The sequence below is a fragment of the Phoca vitulina genome, unplaced genomic scaffold (assembly GCF_004348235.1).
Source record: "Phoca vitulina isolate PV1807 unplaced genomic scaffold, GSC_HSeal_1.0 scaffold1, whole genome shotgun sequence".
Lineage (NCBI taxonomy): Eukaryota > Metazoa > Chordata > Mammalia > Carnivora > Phocidae > Phoca > Phoca vitulina.
The window spans coordinates 96,901,934-96,922,234 of NW_022589704.1; the positions used below are offsets into that span (position 1 = coordinate 96,901,934).

Below are 20,301 nucleotides of genomic sequence, written 5' to 3' on the forward strand. Positions count from 1 at the left end.
CCCCATATGGAGGTGATAGCTCAACTGTAATGAGGGTGGGGAGGGAGGATTTGAGAGACAGTGAGGGTCTGATCAAAAGAGAATGAGGTAAGCCTCTAAATGCTTCTTTCTTCTGTTCCTTTCTTTCCTTTTAGTTTTTATATTCCCAGTTTCCCCTTGTCTAAAGAACATTGCCAAATTGCCCTTGCAATGATCTTTAAATTGTGTCCTTTACATTAAAGAGTTTAACACTAATATATATATATATATATATATATAAGTTAGCAGTAGGCTTAATTCTTCTCTGGGGATTATTTCGGTACCCAAAAGTTTTACTGCTCTTTAGTAGGTGCTAATATTGGAAGACAGAGAAAGTCTGCTGACTTTTAAAACTCCCCAAAATGTCTTCCAGGAACAAATGCATTTGGCATGCTGCTACACCACCCACCTAGCTTCCTCAAAGACTGGACACCCATAGATTGCTCAGGATTATAAAAAATAGGATTAAGCTAGTCCCCAAATCAATTGATATAATGAAGTCACAGCCTGTTGTTAAATAATACGTATTTACACTTCAGTTCTTGCCCCACTTTTGTTATTTACAAGCCCTTAAACACGTTGAATTTATTTCCTCATGTACAAAATGGAATTAACAATAATAGCTCTCTTTCAGAGTTATTTAGTCAACTAATTATGGTGACTAATTATACAAATGACAGTATCAGTTGTGCCAATGTGGTACTTTGTGAAATATACCATCTTTGTAAAAATATTGGCTTTGAAATGTATAAATTGCCAAAAATAGTTTGTAATTATGATTTAACATATGAAGAGATAGAAAAAGAAAGAAATCAGGAGGGAGGGAAGGGGAGGGAAAGAGAGAGAGAAAGAAAAGAGAGGGAGGAAGGAAGAAAGAAAAGGAAGAAAGGGAAGAAAGAAAAAGAGAAAGAAAGACTTCCCTGATGAGAGCTGACTTATCCAGCATTGTCTTCAGGAACCCTGTCTTAACTGCCTCATATGTCCATCTGCAAGACAGTGTAATTGAGCAATGTGATGGCTCTAAGTTGCTGCTGAACGCCAAGAATCTTTGTTAGAGGAAGATAAGCTTATGTTCAACAGAGTGTTCCGCTTAAAGAATTTTAATGTAATTATTAAAAAATGAATGCCTTGGGTGTACTGCCTTCTACTGGGGACTGTTAACCAGATGGAGATACTGGTGCCCTGATGCCTTTGTGTTTCTCTTAAACTTTCTTCCATCTGATTATAGTAGCTTTGCCTGCTGATTCATTTTCTCGGAATTTCTTGTTACTCTCTGAGGCCATTGTGATACTTTGGGGTCCTTTGAGTATTTGGTATAAGCAACTTTATAGAGTTGGCCACTGACTAAATTAAACTTCCTCTACCCAGCCGTTTCCGTGTTGTTCAATATCAAAACAGAGTGTGGTTGAAATCAATTTGTCATGCACTTACTCATTTTTTAAAGCAAGGACTTTGGGCAAGACACACCTTGGTTTGAGTTCTGGTTCTATAATTCCCTGGTTTTGTGAAATTGGCCAATTATTTAAACTTGTCCACCATTTCATTCATCTGCATTATGGGTGCAACATGCTGTGCCAACTTTATAGTGTTATATGAGGGACAGATGACATAAAATAATTCAAGTGTTTAGTGTCTAGCACTGCTGTTGCTATTCCTCTTATTATTGCTATTCTTCAGTACTTATTGACCACCAGACACAACGCCCAACACTGTGTTACATGAGGGCGATTTCTAAGAAAAAACATAAAGTCTCTCCGGAATATAGATCTTCCGTAATTTCAATTTTAAATTATGGCAGATGGAAAGGGACTAAGTATTTAATCTGGAGTCAGCCTTTCAGTGGTCTGTTTGTTCAGTCATTTATTCATTCATCAATAAATAATTATGGAGTTCTTAGTATATTCCAGGTGCTATGGGTAGTTGGCCTTGTTCTCTCCTGTTTTATATCCATCACCTTGAATCCCTTTTCCCTAATGACACAAACACACAACAACCACACATCCTCAACCCAAAGACTTAATTTCATGTGAGATTAGTCATATGAATGGAAGTAGAAGTTATTTTTAGATTTATAGTTTATTAAGTACATTTAATATACCACATGTTCAAAGGTCTATGGTTTTTACTGTTATTTTGGTCAGGAATAATATGATACGAAAAATAAAAGTCATTATGCTGGAGTGGAAAAAGTATTGCTATAGGAAGCAGTTAAACTGCATTATGCACTCCTCGTTTATAAACTCAATGCCACCAAAGACTTGGTAAATTATAAAAATTGATGAAGTAGGTAGGTGTAATGAGGGTGGGTAGGAATTTACTTGAGTTATGAACAAGCAAATACGAGCCTAGTTACAGGGCCTTAATGGTGGGCTCAAACTGAACAGCATAGTGAAATATAAGGTCAGGAGACCAACTGTTTGTGGTCTAAGACTTGAGTCATAAGCCTGGAAGCAGTCTTAGAAGTTATGTAGTCTTACCTTCCTCATGAGACAGGGAAAATCCTGAGATTGCTTAATCTAAAATGTGCATCGAGACCATTAGTGTAGACTTTAGATTTAGCAGGTGTGTGTGCCTGTGCATGTCTGCGGTCAGACCCTAGTCTAATTACACCATGTCTTCCTCTTCAGGCTCTCAGGTTTAAGGCCCCTCAGCTGTGCTAGAATAGACCCACAAAGGAAAACCTCCAGCTAGAAAGATAATGTACAGTACTTCCTTCTCTTGTTCCCTTTGTCCACCAGTAGCCTCTAAGGTCAACTCTCTAGGTAAAACTACTCAGGCGCATGGAAAGTTTTAACCAGGAAGGGGAATCTGTGTCATGAGGAGAAACTTCTGATCGAGAAATTATTCAGCAAAATACTAGACCTTGAGGACTAAAGGCCGACTCTAGAACAATCCTTCCAATAAGGGTGGGGGTCAAAAATCCATATGCTTTTTTAACGAAGATTTTATTTATTTATTTTAGAGAGAGAGCACACAAGCAGGGGGAGGAGCAGAGAGAGAGGGACAAGCAGACTCCTCCTGACTGTGAAGTCCTTTATTTTACTTTATTTTAGAGAGCAAGAGAGAGAGAGCAGGAGCAGAGGAGGGGCAGAGAGAGAGGGAGAAGCAGACTCCTCGCTGAGTAGGGAGCCTAATGTGGGACTCGATCCCAGGACCCTGGGATCATGACCTGAGCTGAAGGCAGACGCATAACCGACTGAGCCACCCAGGCATGACTGCGAAGTCCTATGTGGGGCTCAGTCTCATGACTCTGAGATCATGACCTGAGCCAAAACCAAACCAAGAGTAGGATGCTTAGCTGACTGAGCCACCCAGGTGCCCCTCCATGTGCTTTTTATAGCTATATAATAACCCTGGGCAAATCACTTACCTAATTTGACATTAAATGTTTGGTTGAAGAAGGGCATTTTTGGTTTAGCAGACTATGAAGTATCTTTTGAAGTTTCTTACAGCTCAAATATCTATGATCTAATATAATAACACTAACAACAATAGCAATAATTATGGCTTGTTTGGTAACAAATGTAGCAACAGATTAAATCTGGTGAGCTCTCACACTAAGTCTCTTCTACTTTGAAAATATATTTAATGGGTTGTTTTTCAGGGGGGACGGGGGAAGAAAGCATATAAAAAGTTATCTAGTCTAAGAAATGATTTAGAAATTGTTTTGCTCAAAATAGCATCACATTTTGGAGGTAAGTGCTAGGGAATGCAAGCCTATAACCAGAGAAACACATGTTCATTGTAATTTTGGTTTGATTGAAAATTTTATTACAGAAGTAATTTGACACAGGTGTCTTAATTTCCAAGATTGTCAGTGACTTCCCTGCCTGGTGAAGAGAAGCCCTAATTATCTTTGAAGAGCGGGTTAACCATTCAAGTATTTCTTTAATAAGTAACTATTTTTGAAAGGAACAAATTATTCACTTCATTTTTTTTATTAAAGGGCAAACTTATTTAGATGCATTGATCAAGCCTACATATTTTTTTGTTGTTGTTGGTACTGAATCAGTTTAAAGAGAAAAGAGCACCCACGCTTATGTTCAGAATATGTAACTCAAAGATCGGTATTTATACTCTACAAATAGATGAATGTACATCCATGCCTAAGTTACGGAGACTGGTCTTACATAGCTATGCACGCCCTGTGCAGTCTCATATTTACATGGAATATGTAGAATGAGAATGATCATGGTCCATAAACATTTCATGCAGAATGCACTTACACGTTTTACCTGTTTTGAGAGGAGAGACATGTATTTTATGAATCAGAATGTATTTAGAGGAGAATATTCTTTAAGCTTTCAATTTGGTTGCCGTATTGAGATAGGCACCAGTGTGAACTATGTCTGGTACCCCAATTGTCAGCAACAGTGGCCTGCTGCCCTTTGGTTGGTGTATCTAATCAGTCAGTGTCAAAACAGGGTCATCAGATTAATTTACTACTGTGGCTGACTAAAGACAAAATTGTAAGGCACTGAAATTGTGTCTTCATCATTAGCTCTAGCTCTTTAGAACAATATCCCATTCCTTTAGTACCCTCTTCAGGTAAGCATCCTGAGCTGGTCTTTGCAGATCTAACAGAGCATAAAAGAAAAGAAGCATTCATATCTAAGTCATTAGCATTCATGTATAAGTCATCAGGACTCTGCTTGATCCCAGTTAAACAAGACTTTAATAGGGATCGTCTTGTTCCACTATATGCATGCCTTTATTTTCACTTCTAGAAGTATATCTGATAGTAAGAATTTTACACTAATTTCACATGCCATGTTGGGAAAGAATTTAGACATGTTAGATTGCCACTGTGGTGTTAATGGTTAGGTAAATCTTTACGTCAGTTAAGGATTTTGATCCATGAAGTTACGATCAAATCATTCACTAGAGCCAAGATTTAGAACTGAGGAAGCTGAGGGAACCAGAGAAACTTAGGCAGCCTTATCCAGAGCAATAAAACAAAAACTAGAAGCTAAAACTTAAGGGTGTGTATCTGTCTTTGAAGAAATGCCAACTTACATTTTTCAAGGAGAGTGTATAATCCTGTCATTTATTCCTCATAATATACCAACTTAAAGAAAGTGCAGTTTTCTAGGTAATACAGCTAAGGTCAGGAGAATTTGGATAACGTAGGTGCCTAGTTTGCGGAGAAAGTATTGCAGAATGAGGGATTACATTTACCTCCGTATCAGACTGACTTGACTTCATGCCCTAGCCTTGATAGGTGCTTGAAAATAAGACTTTGAGGAAAAGGATTCTTTCTTCCTGTTTTCTTACACATCAGTTTTTTTTTTTTTTAATAAAGAATGATTTGACCCTTTGAAAGGAGGCTTACAAAAGATTAATCTGTTCCTACTTAGGAAAAGAAGAATTTTCTAGAAAGCATTTGATAAAATAAGTATTTTATTGGAATGGTGACAGCTGATTAGCTATTGTTATGCAAAAACTCAAAATGAATTTATTGTCGTTACTATTATGTTCTACCACAACAATCGCTCCTGGTTATTGTTAGTAAAAATGTCATGTTATATTATGTTGCAAGCATTCTCTCGGCAGCTGCAATTTAAAAGGTGTCATTTAAGCATCTGACCTGTGTTTTAAAATGTCAAAGCAACAACTAAACCATCCCATAATGCTTTTATGAGAGGGAAATAATGTTTTACAGATTTTAAGATTTGCATTACTCACTTGTAAACATCAACATCAACCAAGATGCAAATTGTTTATTTTATTTTGTTGAATTAAAAAAAGATGTGTTGTATTGATAGGCATAAGCTAAATTGTCTCTGCTTGTTTTTCCAAGAACAGCACAGATGAACCCATTTGAATATAGTATTACCCAGGCATAATCAGGCTGCCAAAGAGAAAACAATGACAGATTCTAACAGTTTCCCCCCTGGATAACATGGGTTATTGTTGCTTTCCTAATAGATTTCTCTCTCATGTTGAATGAAAAATAATTTTCTCCGATATTAATAAAGTAAGAACAGTTATACTTTTGTCTTTGCTTTCCAATTGCATTTACATTTAAGTCAAATTTGTTCTTTACATAGTCTCATTTTTTTCTATTGTCTAATCAGATAAATAATGGATTTAGCTTACATTATGGTGTGTTCAATTTTATAAGTCAGTAGACAGAAGAGAATCTGTTTTAATAAGCAACATTTATTAGCTGCTTGTTACAAGCCAGATACTATACTAAGTGCTTTGTATGCACTATTTTATTTATCCTTACACCACTAATGTGAGATAGATACTATTAATTTATGCATATTCTACATTATTCGGTTGAGTCTTACAAGTTAAGTAAATTGTCTGTCACAGAACCAGAACATGGAAAAGCTGCCTCACTCTCCCAGGGATTTTTGATTCTAGCATGTGTCTTAACCTTTGAAATACAGGGTAAGATATATTATTGCACCCATAGAAAGTATAGGCAAGAAAAAAAAAGAAAAAAAAATGTGCTCTGCTTCATTCTCACCCTGATTTTTTAAATAAATGAGTTGATTCTGTATCTTCTTTAAATGGAAGGTATAACAGAGAAGGAATAAACTGGGGTACATAAGGGGAATATGGGAAGGGAGTGGCAGAAGTAGTCAATTGAAAATTATGCATGTAAATTCTGTATGAATTTTTATTTCAGCTATTATGTTTGGGTGTTTTGTTTTTTTTTTTTTTTGGAACCTCAAATACCCAGGATAAAATAGAAGCCCACACTTTCTTTTCTAAATCACATTGTACAAAAATTATTTATATGTTTATATTACTTACAGCTTTAAATATTTTGTCATATTTTTTCATTGAAATATACGTTTTAGGAATATGATAGCCTCACCTCTAAAAATGGTGGGAACAAGATAGCCTGATTCTTGAAAAGCAAAGTTTCTTAAAAGAGGGAGTTGCATTTAACTGCCTGTCCTCCTGGAGGAAGAAAGTCAAAGCTTTTAGCATACATTTGCCTCCTGTGTTTGTGGAAGGGGTTATTTTAATATGCAGTTATTTGCCGGGAATTTATCATCCAGCTCCTTGTCTTTGAACTGTAACTTAAGCTATCCCATTCCAGAGTTCATTCATTAGGTGTAAAAGGAGACTCTATCTGTAAAAACTAATAAACAAAACAGACAAATAAAAACCTTAATTAAATAGCCCTTTAAACTAAATAATATCCCACTTTCTGCCATTGTTCTGGAAAATGAAATTTTAGCTGGAACAATTTCAATGAATGTTCATTGCTTTGACCTGTTTTCTACAATATTTTTCTTGGTCTAAGATTGTTCTACTGAGTTTAGAGCCCAACTGAATAAACTCTAGAAAAACTGAAATCATTGAAACGAGACTTGGAAAACATTTTTAGTTATACGGAAGACTGTTCCTTAAATCTGTGCATCACAATTTGTCTTTTGCACAGGGTATAGAAGATCTGGGATCCTAGACGCACAGCTCACCTTGTTTCTCCTGGGGCATCATCTGTAATTATATAACAGGGGAACAAAGCCAGTAAATTTACTTTTTTATATAGATTATAATTCAACATTTAGGAGTTCTAGTTACTCCAATTACCTTATCTTTTCCCAATCACATTCATTATCTTTATTCTCTGATTCAAAGCCTGGTGTTGAGAACAATTTTAATTTTATCAAAATGCAATTCACAGGGTGCTTGGCTGACCCAGTCGGTAGAACATGCAACTCTTGATCTCAGGGTCATGAGTTCAAGCCCCACATTGGACATACAGCCTACTAAAAAAAAAAAAAAAAATGAAATTCACATGAAATTATCAATTTTAAAATGAATGATCCAGTGGCATTTAGTACATTCACAATGTATGCAACACTACCTCTAACTGCAAAGTATTTGTATCACCCCAAAAGGAAACCTTATGCCCAGTGAGCAGTTACTCCCCATTTTCCTCTACCATCTCTGGCAATCACCAATTTGCTCTTTGTCTCTTCAGATTTACCTATGTAAATATTTCATGTGAGCATGACCAAAGAATATGTGATGTGTTATGCCTGACTTCTTTGACGTAACATAATGTTGTAGAGATTCATCCATGTGTCAGATATTAGTACTTCATTCCTTTTTATTGCTGAATAGTATTCCATTGTACGTATATACCACAATTTTTTTTCCTTGTATCCACTGATGGAAATCTGGGTTGTTTTTGCATTTTGGCTATTGGGAATAGTGCTGCTATCAACATGTGTGTACATGTATTTTTTGAGTCTTATTATTTTTTTCATGGTTAGGGGTATGTAACTAGGAATGGAATTATAGGATCATATGGTGATGCTCTGTTTAACTTTTTGAGGAACTGCCAAACTATTTTGCACAGCATTGGAACCATCTTACATGCCCAACAGCAATACACACGTGTTCTAGTTTCTCCACATCCTGACAGACACTTGTTACTTTCTTTTTTTTTTTCAATGATAATCATCCAAGAGATGTGAAGTGGTACCTCATTTGGCTTTAATTTGCATTTCCATAATGGTTAGTGATGTTGAGCATCTTCTCATGTGCTTATTGGCCGTTTGTACATCCTCTTTGAAGAAATATCTATTTAAGTCCTTTGCTAATGTTTTAATTGGATTTTTGGTTTCATTGTTGTTGAGTTGTATAAGTTCTATATTTTGGATATAAGCTATTGCCAGATATATGATTTTCACATGTTTTCTGCTGTTCTGTACGTTGTCTTCACTTTTTGGTAGTGTCCTTTGATGCAAAAAGTTCTTAATTTTGATGGAGTTCAGTTTATTTTGTTGTTGTTGCTCATGCTTTTATGTCATATATATGAATCCACTGATAAGTCCAAGTCATAAGAACTTACCAGTGTGTTTTTTTTAAAGAGAGTTATGGTTTTAGCTTATCCGTTTAGACCATTGATTGATTTTGACTATATTTTGTTATATGCTGTGAGGTAGGGAATCCAACTACAGTTTTTACATAACATACATTTCTCTTAGCACCATTTATTGAAGAGACTCTTCTATCCTCATTGTATGGTTTTTCACCCTTGTTGATTATCACTGATCACAGATAATATGGATTTGTTTAAGGATGTACAATTTTAATATATTGCTCTATGTGTCTGCCCTTGTGCCAGCATCACACTGTTTTGGTTACTGTAGCTTTGTAATAAGTTTTGAAATGAGAAAGTATGACTGGTCCAACTTTTTTTAAATTGTTTCCCTTTTCAGAGTCCCTTGCAATTCCATATGAATTCCATATGATTGGCTTTTCCATTTTTGCAAAAATAGGCAGTTGTGGTTTTGATAGTAATTGTGTTGAATATGTGGATCACTTTGGGTAATATTGCCATCTTAGAAATATTAGTCTTCCAAGTGACAAACAAATTTTGTCCTTCCATTTATTTATGTCTTTGATTTTTTTCAGTAATACTTTGTAGTTTTAAAAGTACAAGTCTTTAACTCTTTGGTGAAATTTATTCCTAAGAATTTTATTCTTTTGGATGTTACAATAAATAGAATTGGGTTTTTAATATTCTTTTTTTCTTGGATTACTCAATGCTGGTGTATACAAATACAACTAATTGTAGAATGTTGATTGTGTACCCTTTAACTGCGCTGAATTCACTTATTAGCTCTAGTAGGTTATTAAGGATTCTTTGGTCTTTTAGTGAATATAGTTTTATTTCTTCCTTTCTAAGTTCACTTCCTTTTATTTCTTTATCTTGCCTAATTATTCTGGCTAGATTCTAGGACAGTGTTGAATAGCAGTGGTGAAAATGAACATCCTTTTCTCATTTCTGATCATAGGGGTAAAGCTTTCAGTCTTTCATCATTGACTATTGCCTTAGCTTTGGGTTTTTCATAGATGACCTATTGATGAAGTTGAGGAAGTTTCCTTCTATTCCTGATTTTTTAAAAAACGTTTTTATAAACAAAGTGTGATGGATTTTGTTAAATGCATTTTATCGTTGAGTTGCTTATGTGTTTCTCCTTTTTTTTTTTTTTTTCCTATTATTGTGTTGTTACATTGGTTAACCTTTGTTGAGCTCCCCTTACATTCCTGGGGTAAATCCCTCTCCTTAATGATGCATAATCCTTTTGATATGCTGACAAATTTGATTTGTTAATTAAAAAAAAATTCTGCCATTCTCTGTTAGTATTGCATTGAGGATTTTTGCCAACTATATTTATAAGGAATATTGATAAATTGTCTTTTATTGTGTTGTCTTTGTCTAGATTTGGATCAGGAATTAATAATTCAGGTTAGAATGAATCAATAAGTATTCCCTCCTTTTCTGGTTTTTGGAAGAGTTCGAGAAGCATTGGTGTTAATTTTTTAAATGTTTTGTAGAATTCACAAGTGAAGCCATCTAATCCTGTGTATTTCTTTTCTGGAATGTTTTTCATTACTGATTCAATTTCTTTTTTTTAATTTTATTTACTTGTTATAAATCTATACAGTTTCTATTTCCTATGAAGTCAGTCTGGTAGTTTGTGTGTTTTTAGAAATATGTTCATTTTATCTAGGTCATCTAATTTGTTGGCAAACAATTGTTCATTTTATTCTCTCACAGTCTTTTCCATTTCTGTAAAATTTATAGTAATGCTCCCAGTTGCATATCTGACATTACTTGCAACTTCTTTTTTTTTTTTTTTATCTTAGACAAAGGCTTGTTAATTTTGTTCATCTTTTTAAAGAAACAACTTTTGATTTTATTGATTCTCTCCATTGTTTTGCTCTTTTTGTCTTCTTTATCTGTCAGGCTAAGTTACTGATTTCATTTCTTTCTTTTTTAATGGAGATGTTTATAGCTATAAATATCCTTTTGAGTAATGTTTTCACTGCATCTCATAAGTTTTGGTATTTTGCATTCTCATTTGAAATTGTTCCAAAGCATTTCCTAATTTGCCTTGTGATTTCTTCCTTGAAACATTTCTTCTTAACAGTGAGTTGTTTAATTTTCTTATAGGTGGATTTCCAGGTTTCTTTCTCTTACTGATTTCTAACTTCATTCCACGGCATTCAGAGAAGATACTTTGAATGATTTCAGTATTTTTCAATTTATTGAGACTTATTCTGTGGACTAACATATGTTGTATCTTGGAGAATATTCCATGTACTTGAAAAGAATGTATTCTGCTGTGTTTGGGTGGAGTGTTTTATATATAAAACACACACACACACGTATATGTCGACACACACACACACGCACACAAAATGTCTCCTTATCAGTAGTGTTCAAGTCCTGTATTTTGTTACTAATGTTCAGTCTAAATGTAGTATACATCTTGAAAGTGAGCTATTAAAGTCTCCAAATACTTTTGAAGACTTATTTCTTCCTTCCTCCAAATACTTTTGAAGACTTATTTCTTCCTTCATTTCTGTTGATTTTGATTCATAGAATTTGAACACCCTAGTAAATTTTAATTCTCATTGTAGTACATTTTAGCTCCAGAATATATGTGGGTTTAAAAAAAAATTCTATCTCTTTAATGTTTTTCTCTTTTTTATAGTCCTCATGGTTTCCTTTAGCTCTTTGTCCACGGTTTCCTTTAGTTCTGTGAGTATATTTAAGACAATTTAAATTCTTTGTCTAATAAGTAACTTCTCTGTGCTTCCTCAGGGGCAGTTTCTGTTAATTTCTTCTGTCAGTAGATCATACTGTCTTGATTCTTTCCATACTTTAAATTTTACACTGAAAACTGTGCATTTTGGATACAATAATGTGGAACACTTGATATTGGATTCTTCCCCCTCTTCAGAGCATATTTTTTGTTGTTTGCTGTAGGCTGTAGCTGTTTTTGTTATTGTTGTTTAATTGACTTTTCTGATGTATTTTCAAAAGTCAGTATTTTCTGTCATATATAGTCTTGAAGTTTCTTTTCCTTTAGCTTGTGTTCAGCTAGTGTTTTTACAAAGAATTCCTTGTATGTTAGGAGCCAAACAAACTCCCATTCTTTTCAGATTAGTTCTGTGCTAGGGCACTTATTCACTTCTTAACAAGGTCATTTACAGCTCTGTTTTAGCCTTCACTTCCTGTTTTTATTAAGCCTAGAGTTCAGCCAGAGGTGAAAACTTAGGGTCTTCTCAGGTCTTTTCTGAACATGCAACCTGCTCTGGGCATGCATGTGGTTTTCTGAATTTCACAATATATGTAGGCACTCTGAATGCCTGAATTCTCAAAGGAAAGCTCTCCCAGTTTTTCTTCTCAAGCTTGAGTGCTCTATTTCATGTCTTAACTGTACTTTTTCCCCCCGGATAGCTGTGGCTTATTCATTTGCCTTATAATGTTTTTCAGAATATCTGCTGATTTTCTGTGCTAAGTATTCTGGGTCAGGTATAAAAAAAAATAAAATAAGTGCCTTGTGTCAGTCCTTTCAGTAGCCCCAGACAGGGTAGAGCAAGCAAACGTAATTTGTTTGAGATAAGGTCTACTCTGGTTCCTCCAGAATCCAGAGACCAGGGTGCCATACTCTAAGTGCAGGCTGTTGACTTAAAGATCACCACTGAGCTAGGGAGGGGATTGGAATGATGGCAAATAAAAATGCCACAAAGCTTTCCTACTGTTTTTAAGTTACTTTTTCTTGATTCAGTGTTTGCTAGATTGTTGTAAACCTTTGACTCTTTTCCAGAATTCTGACAAAGTTTATTCTAACAGTTTTGCTTACTTTTTGATGTTTCTGTGGAGAAACAGCCTCTTGGAGTTGCCTACTCCTCCATGTTCATTGATATCACTCTGATGACGGACTTTGCTGATATAATTTACATGTGCATTGGCCTCTGTCTATGATTAACATGAGTTCTTTATTATATTTGAAACCTTCAAGCATAGGGTTTATATTTTTACCATCTACACAATTCCCCATGCCTATCATACCATGCATAATAGTTGGTAATATCAATACAAACTTGGTTTCCAGTAAATATTGACCAGTGACAAATTTAACCAGTTATTCACTCTTGCATTAAAAATTCAATAATGTAACAGATGTGTTTTGTGAAAGTTCATGAGGATGAATATAATAACAGGGTATGATCATTAAATCTGATTTAAAAAAATGATGATGTTGACAAAAAGAAAATCCACATCTATAGAGACCAAGAATACTATTTACTATAAATTTAGCAGTTTGAAATGTAGATAAACATAAACAATAAAATACACAATGATGTATACACAGTAGGGCTTAGTGTAGGATATTCTAACATTATTGAGGACCCAAAAAATACTTTCTGGGCATTTCAGTTATATTTATCAACATATTCTGGATTAGATATTAAAATATAATTTCTGAGACTTTTTCTAAAATGTTTCTTAATCACTTAAAATGGCAATGATAAAACTCTACATGTAAATATACATAACATGTAATAAAATAGGTACATTTTTCAGAAGAAAAATAGAACATTATTTTATATTTTTTATAAATCTGTTTAATGTCTGGTAAATAGAAGATATCAGGATTCTGATATGTGTTCCTGTGTTAACTCTTTTGCAGTAGGTTGTTTTGGTTGACAATATGAAGGAATCATGGTCTCATAATTATATGTAGTTAGAAATGGAAGATGTGTTCTGATAGCTTTTTCATGTAATTATAGCTGTCCTTCCTTGATCCTTCTTGAAAACTTGGCAAGTGATTGATTCTCAAAGGTTAGTTGCCATGTGGAATCTGAAAATATGTCAATAAATTATCAGTACTTTGCTATATTAAAACCCATTGGTCCACCTTTTACTTAAGAAAGATCTCTTACCTATGCCTGATTCTGTAGCATTGTGTTTGGCTATTTGCAAAGTATTAGTTCACTGCATTATGCCAATTTTCCAATTGTTGGTGGGGTTTATTGTACAACATAAAAACAAAACAAAACAAAAGCATAGTTAACATCACTGATGATACTACTTGAAAGTCTCACTAGAAAAATCTGGGGGAGTACCTGTCTGGCTCATTCAGTAGCACTTGTGACTCTTAATCTCAGGGTTGTGAGTTCAAGCCCCACGTTAGGTATAGAGATTACTTAAAATCTTAAAAAAAAAAAAAAAAAAAGTTTTGGAAAGCAGTCAAATTCAAGGGAGAAGTCACCAGTTTTCCAAAAGGTACGTGTTTTGCTTAAGAGCTTAAACTGTATAATTTGTAACAGATAGTCACGTGTGTGTGTGTGTGTGTTTGTGTGTGCATGCATGTGTGTGTTATACATGAGAGGCTCATTTCATTCATTTTGAAGGAAAGCGTTTGCCAACACAGGTATCCTTTGTTTTCTGAAAGTTTGCATTATGCTACTTTGTTTTTGTGAAAGATCTACATGAGTATAATGTAGATTTTTTTGTTTTTTGTTTTTGTTCTTTTGTAAAACTAAATATCCCCTTTGGATTTCTTTTGGTTAGCCAAAACAAGTACTGATGTAGGACTTTCATAAAAACAGATATGATATAATGTGAACTCTCAGAAGGCAGGGGATACTTTTGCTTTATGCATTTCAGCTTACAAAAGGTTTCATAGGGACACTCTACTTTCAGGTACTGAACGAAACCTATACTTAAATCTGAAGTCATTGTTCGTTATTCATTCCTTCTTGTAAATATGGTGTTACATGAAAAAAAAAAAAAGTGGTCAGTTCATAACTCAACCAGCTGCCAAGGTGTTTTTCCTTGAGACAACTATCATGTTGGCATACTGTGGAAGTGGTTTTGATTTTGTTTGTGTGTACTTCAGATTTTAAACAGATTTTACACTGATATTAAAAAGATTTAAGTATTGCTATTTAATACAATTATCGTATTTTATAACCATATCGAGGAAATTCTTAAGTGAAATTGCATTTTTTTTAATTGAGCACATGTGGACGTTCTAGTGTTGGCTCACACTAAAGTGCTCAGAATTTCATCCACTATTGTTTTTGTACCAATGGTGAAAATTTCAACCCAGTGTAAAAGGAAGATAATGCTGTAGTATTATTGTGAATATAATTTTGAGTGTAGGACCCCTTTACAATAGTTGTTCACAAACTGTGCTCTGCAAACCTGGGCTATAGGGTAATAAAGATAGGAAACAAAAATTTGCCAGTGGTAATGTAATTGAAACAAACAGTGTACCTGAGGGAGGAACACGGCTATAGAAGAGCTCAAAGGCTCAAAGTAGAACCATAGCACTTTAAGGTTGAAAAAAAAATAAGAAAAAAGACATCATTCCAGAGTGTGTGTGTGTGTGTGTGTGTGTCTGCATCATTGCATAATTTTCTCACAATGTGAAAAGGCTTTGTGCAAGTATATTTCTCATATTTAGCTTTTCTACTCAAATTCAGGAGATGTTAATTTGAAAAAGCTCTCAAAACGAGGTTTGAGAATGATTAGCATTTTGAATAATTGACTAATTTGACTAATTAAACATATGAGTAAATCCTAAAGCTCTTGATTTATTTATTCAAGAGATGACAAGTTTGAGGTAGAATTTAATAAGTCCTTCAGAACCTGAAAATACATTCTTTCTTTGATGAGCACTTAGAGTCTCTGCTGAAAACAAGGGGAAGTTGTACAAAATGTAACAGAAACTAGGGGATCTTAGAGGTGCAAGCTACTGCATAGGCCATTGTGTGTGTGTGTGTGTGTGTGTGTGTGTGTATGCATGCATGCCAGTGTGTGTGCATGGTATTTCCAATAAAATTCTATATGAAGCAGTCAAAAATACATTAAAGCAGAGCTGTTCTGATTGTGGAGTTCTGACCACATAACCCCTGTCCTTCCCACTCTGGTCTTTGTCCTGAGAAAGCTTATAGGAGTTTCTAGAACACAGCTAACAATGGTGTAATTTGGTCCAAACTTTTCTCTCTACAGAGAAGAAACTGACCTAGATAGACTAAGTGATAGTGTTAGTATCATGGGCATATATGATAGTTAAGCATTGAACTAGAACTAGCATATGGCCTCCTACCTCTGATGACTGTTATTTCAGCATTATTGCTTGTTCTTGTTTGAGAATAGAGATGGGAGAATAGGCCCATAACCGTATGTTGGGAACCTTAGAGAAGATGAAAGCATCATAGGAGGCAAGCTTCTTGTAATCCACATTTCATCATTTCATATTCAATGTAAAATTCCTAAAAATTCTCCCCATGTATGGTGAAAAGGGGGCAGGGTGTGGAAGAAGAAGACACATAAATAAATATATAATACCTTATTTGCCAACTGTCCTGTTCAAGTCTATTCAGTATAGATACAGCTTTGGTCATAGTTTGGTAACTTTTCACATAGCTGGTTTTTAATATGCATTTTTTATAATTAAATTATGGCTTTTGATATGAAAGCCACATGCTAGAGATATACTCAAGAAGGAACAAATGTTCGGTGGAAGATAACCTGATTTAGGGAATGAATTGTATTAGAAGCATATATATTAGTAGACTTTATGAGGTGCCAGGTTAATCTGAATCAAAAGTAGTTCTGGGGGTAGAATTGATGAGGAATTGACTGGCCTCTTTGTTCAAGAAACTTAGCTTTTGCCACAAGATATTAGAGTAAGAAAAGGCAAAAGAAAGTGATACAAAAGTAAATTCCTGACATACTAGAAGGAACAAAGGTAGTTTTCTGGGACTATAAAACAGATGTTATGTGATGCACTAATTCTTTTTGTGCTTCTGCTTGAATGGTTGAATTGATGTTCACAACAATACTAAGTGACAAGCTGCTTGAAGTTTCCTTCACTGAAAAGAATAGTAATTTGTTACTTGTGTGATTCATATTTTTGACCTTATGGATTAAACATAGTCAAATGTCCTTCTTCCAAAAAGAGACTTTTGAGTGAATTTTACATTTTACCCTTTTTTTTTCCCCCATTAATTATAATAAGAAACCCAATACTGAGTTTCTGGCAGGGTAAATCTGAGAACATACATTTTGAAGCATTTTGGCTTAAGGAAAGAACAGTGAAATACAAGGATATTCCAAAAGAACAAAAAAAACATTTCTTTGTGGTTCTGAAATTGAAAAATTTAAAGCTGCTTCATATTGACTTATACATTTTAATGTTTTAATCATAATAATGAGAATGACTAACTTTAAGTAAACTGAATATTTTGCCTAATGATTTTTGTATATTTGTTCATTTATTTAAAAAAGAAATAGGGGGGTACCTGGATGGCTCAGTCAGTTAAGCGTCCAACTCTTGATTTCAGCTCAGGTCATGATCTCAGAATCGTGAAAGCGAGCCCTGTGTCCAGCTACACACTCGGGGTGGAGTCTGCTTCAAATTCTCTTTCTTCCTCTACCCATCCCCCCACTTATGCTCTCTCTAAATCAATCAATAAAATCTTTATAAAAAATCCACCTCTCATAGTCCTTGTTCTTCACTAGTACTGAGTAACATATCTCTAGTTATTTTGCAACTAAATATGAGATACCTCCTTGGTGTGTGTATATATATGTGAGTGTGTATACATGTGTGAAACTCTGAATACCTATAATAATTAATAGTTGCTGGTAAAAGGCTAAGTATTTGTTAACCAAATAGGACCCTATGATTATAGTTATAATTATGAAGAACAACACAAAAATCTAATAAGATGCACTGTATAATAAAAATCACGAGAGGAGAGGGGAATAGAGGAGTTGGGGGTTGGGTAAGATAGGTAAAGGGGAGTGGGAGAATAGCCTTCCAATTATGGTATGAATAAGTCCTAGGAATAAAAAGCACAACATAAGGAATACAGTCAATGATATTGTAATAGGGATGTAAAGGGACAGACGGTAGCTACACTTGTGGTGAGCATAACATATAATATATAAACTTGCCAGATCACTAAGTTGTACATCTGAAACTTATGTAACATTGTCTGTCAACTGTACTCAAAAAAAAAAAAAAAAAAGAATTGGAAACAGAGTAATCATTTGTTAAATAGTTACAAGATACAGAATCTTAGCTAAAGCAACATGAATTCAGTGACAGAACTGACATTAAATAATTCATTCCATGTTCTTTTTTCTGTTCTAGTCTGTCTTTTAAGATCACAGACTGTTACTGGTATTTGTGTGCTTTCTTCCAAAAATCCAATCTTGCTTTTAAATGGCCTTTTGAAATAAGTTGATTGCATAATCTTAGAAGAAAAAAGAAAGTTCTTTAGTATTGAACTGAAGAAAAACTCATTTCTGACTTTCAGTTCTTGGCTTCTCTTTATAGAAACTAATTGTGTTACTTTTTATCTAGTTTACTCTTGACATCAGAGGCTCAGAAATACTTCTTTTAATTTAAATCCTATTTGAAATAATTTCCTGTTAAAACACTAATAAAAAATATCTAATCAGGTAGTTAGAATTTCCCACAAGAAGTACAAAGCCATTTCCCCTTTCTGTTCATATGGTTCTATCCTTTCTCCTGAAGCCCACTGTAGCACCACCTCCGTTTCCCACCGCAATGTTTAAATCTCTATCTAGTTTTACAGGTTGTTACCAGTTTTCCCTGTTTAGTGTCAATGCAGGCTACTCTTCTAGCACATTTCCATTTTAAACATTGGTGAATTTTTAAAATTCATTGAAATAATAACATCCCTCCCACCCCTTCTTATATAATAATCATGGCTAAATTCTAGACCTATTCAAAATATTTGTTGCTTGTACATTTCCTAACCAGTCAACAGACCATAAAATTTTGTTTTATTATCTAACAGCTGAAGCATTAGTTCCCTTCTTATTTTCTGCCTTTTTCCCCTATCCTTTTCTTTCACTAGGGTGCTGAAACACTATACAGCATAGTAAAGGTCAAAATGTATGCCATTCAAGATCAGATACACAATCCCAAATTCTCTTTAATGTTTCTTAATTTATCACCAAGAAAATGAATAAAGGTTTGCTAATTCCCAGTTAAAGAATTAGATAGTTCATAATGTAAATTTGAAGGATGAAAGTACATATTATTGGAACAGAAAAAAAAATCACAGGATATGTCCTGGTACAACCTACAACTATTTCTTTTTTGTTTTTTTACATTGTTTTTTGTTTATTTTTATTTTATTTTATTTATTTTATTTTATTTTATTTTTTAGAGAGGGAGAGAAGGGCCCAAACCAAGAGTTGGAGGCTTGTCCAACTGAGACACCCAGACACCCCAAATGGGAAAAAGAAAGAAAAAAGAATGAAGTATATAGTACATTTTCTCAATAATGATTGAAACCAAATAAATTAATCCTTAAATCACATATATATCTCTCTCTGATTATTGTTTAAAAGGAAGATTAATTACAATAATTTGAATTATTTTGATGGGTTGATTTTAAAATCGGGTGCCTGGGTGACTCACTCGGTTAAGCGGTTGCCTTAGGCTCAGGTCATGATCCCAGGGGTCCCGCGATTGAGTCCAGCATTGGGCTCCTTTCTCAGTGGGGAGTCTGCTTCTCTCTCTGCCTGCTATGCCCAGCACTCCCCCTACTTGTACTCTCTCTCTCTCTGATAAATAAATTTTAAAAAAATCTTAAAAAAAAAAAAGATTTTAAAATCAATTCCAGATACAATTGGAGTTAAAAGAAAAATTCTTCTTTTTAAATATATTAAATTACTGCAGATCACAGGAAAAGTTCAAAAACATTTAATATAAATATTAAAATATTAACTGATGAGTATGATACAAAATGGAAAAAAAGATTGTATCATTTCATTCATCAACATGGGTCTAAACATTTAAGTAATGATTTTGTATATTAATTTCACAGTATAAAATGATAACAATTCACCTGACCAATTGGGCTTTGTTATAAAGATAGAAGTTGGCTGGAAATAGGAAATTTCATTTACATAATTTTTATATCAATACATTAAAGGAGGAAAAAATATGTTTATATGAAAGAGGCTGGAACTGCATGATGACATGGTAATAATTTCAAATAAAAACTGACATAGGGATAAAAAATATTACCTACAAATGATAGAGTTTCCTTACCAAAATTCTAGGAAAAAATATCTTATTCTATAATGAAATATTGAAGATGCTGCCATCGTAGATAAAAAGGACAAGTGTGTCATTACCGCCATTATTATTCAACATTGTTTTTGACATTTAACATAAGGGAATAATTCACTAAAATGAAATAAATGCTTTTTAACAAATGGTGCTGGAGCAATTGGGTATCCAGTAGAAGAAAATTTAAATGAAATATGAATCTCAAACAGTCCTCAAATCATATACAATAAATAACTCAAAATGCATCAGAGACTTACATGTAAAATATACAATTATGACCCTGTTAGAAACAAAATAGGGAAAAATCTTCAGGGCCCCGGAATAGGTGAAGCATTCTTGATCTTGACAGCAAAAGCATGATTTATTAAAGGAA

At 34.1% G+C, this 20,301-nt stretch overlaps 1 protein-coding gene across 9 annotated transcripts in view; it reads left to right on the forward strand.

Moving 5' to 3' along the window:
* DPP10 (dipeptidyl peptidase like 10) overlaps positions 1-20,301 on the forward strand; it is a 1,381,541-nt gene that overhangs the window by 888,043 nt on the left and 473,197 nt on the right. The gene's annotated exons all lie outside the window — the stretch shown is intronic.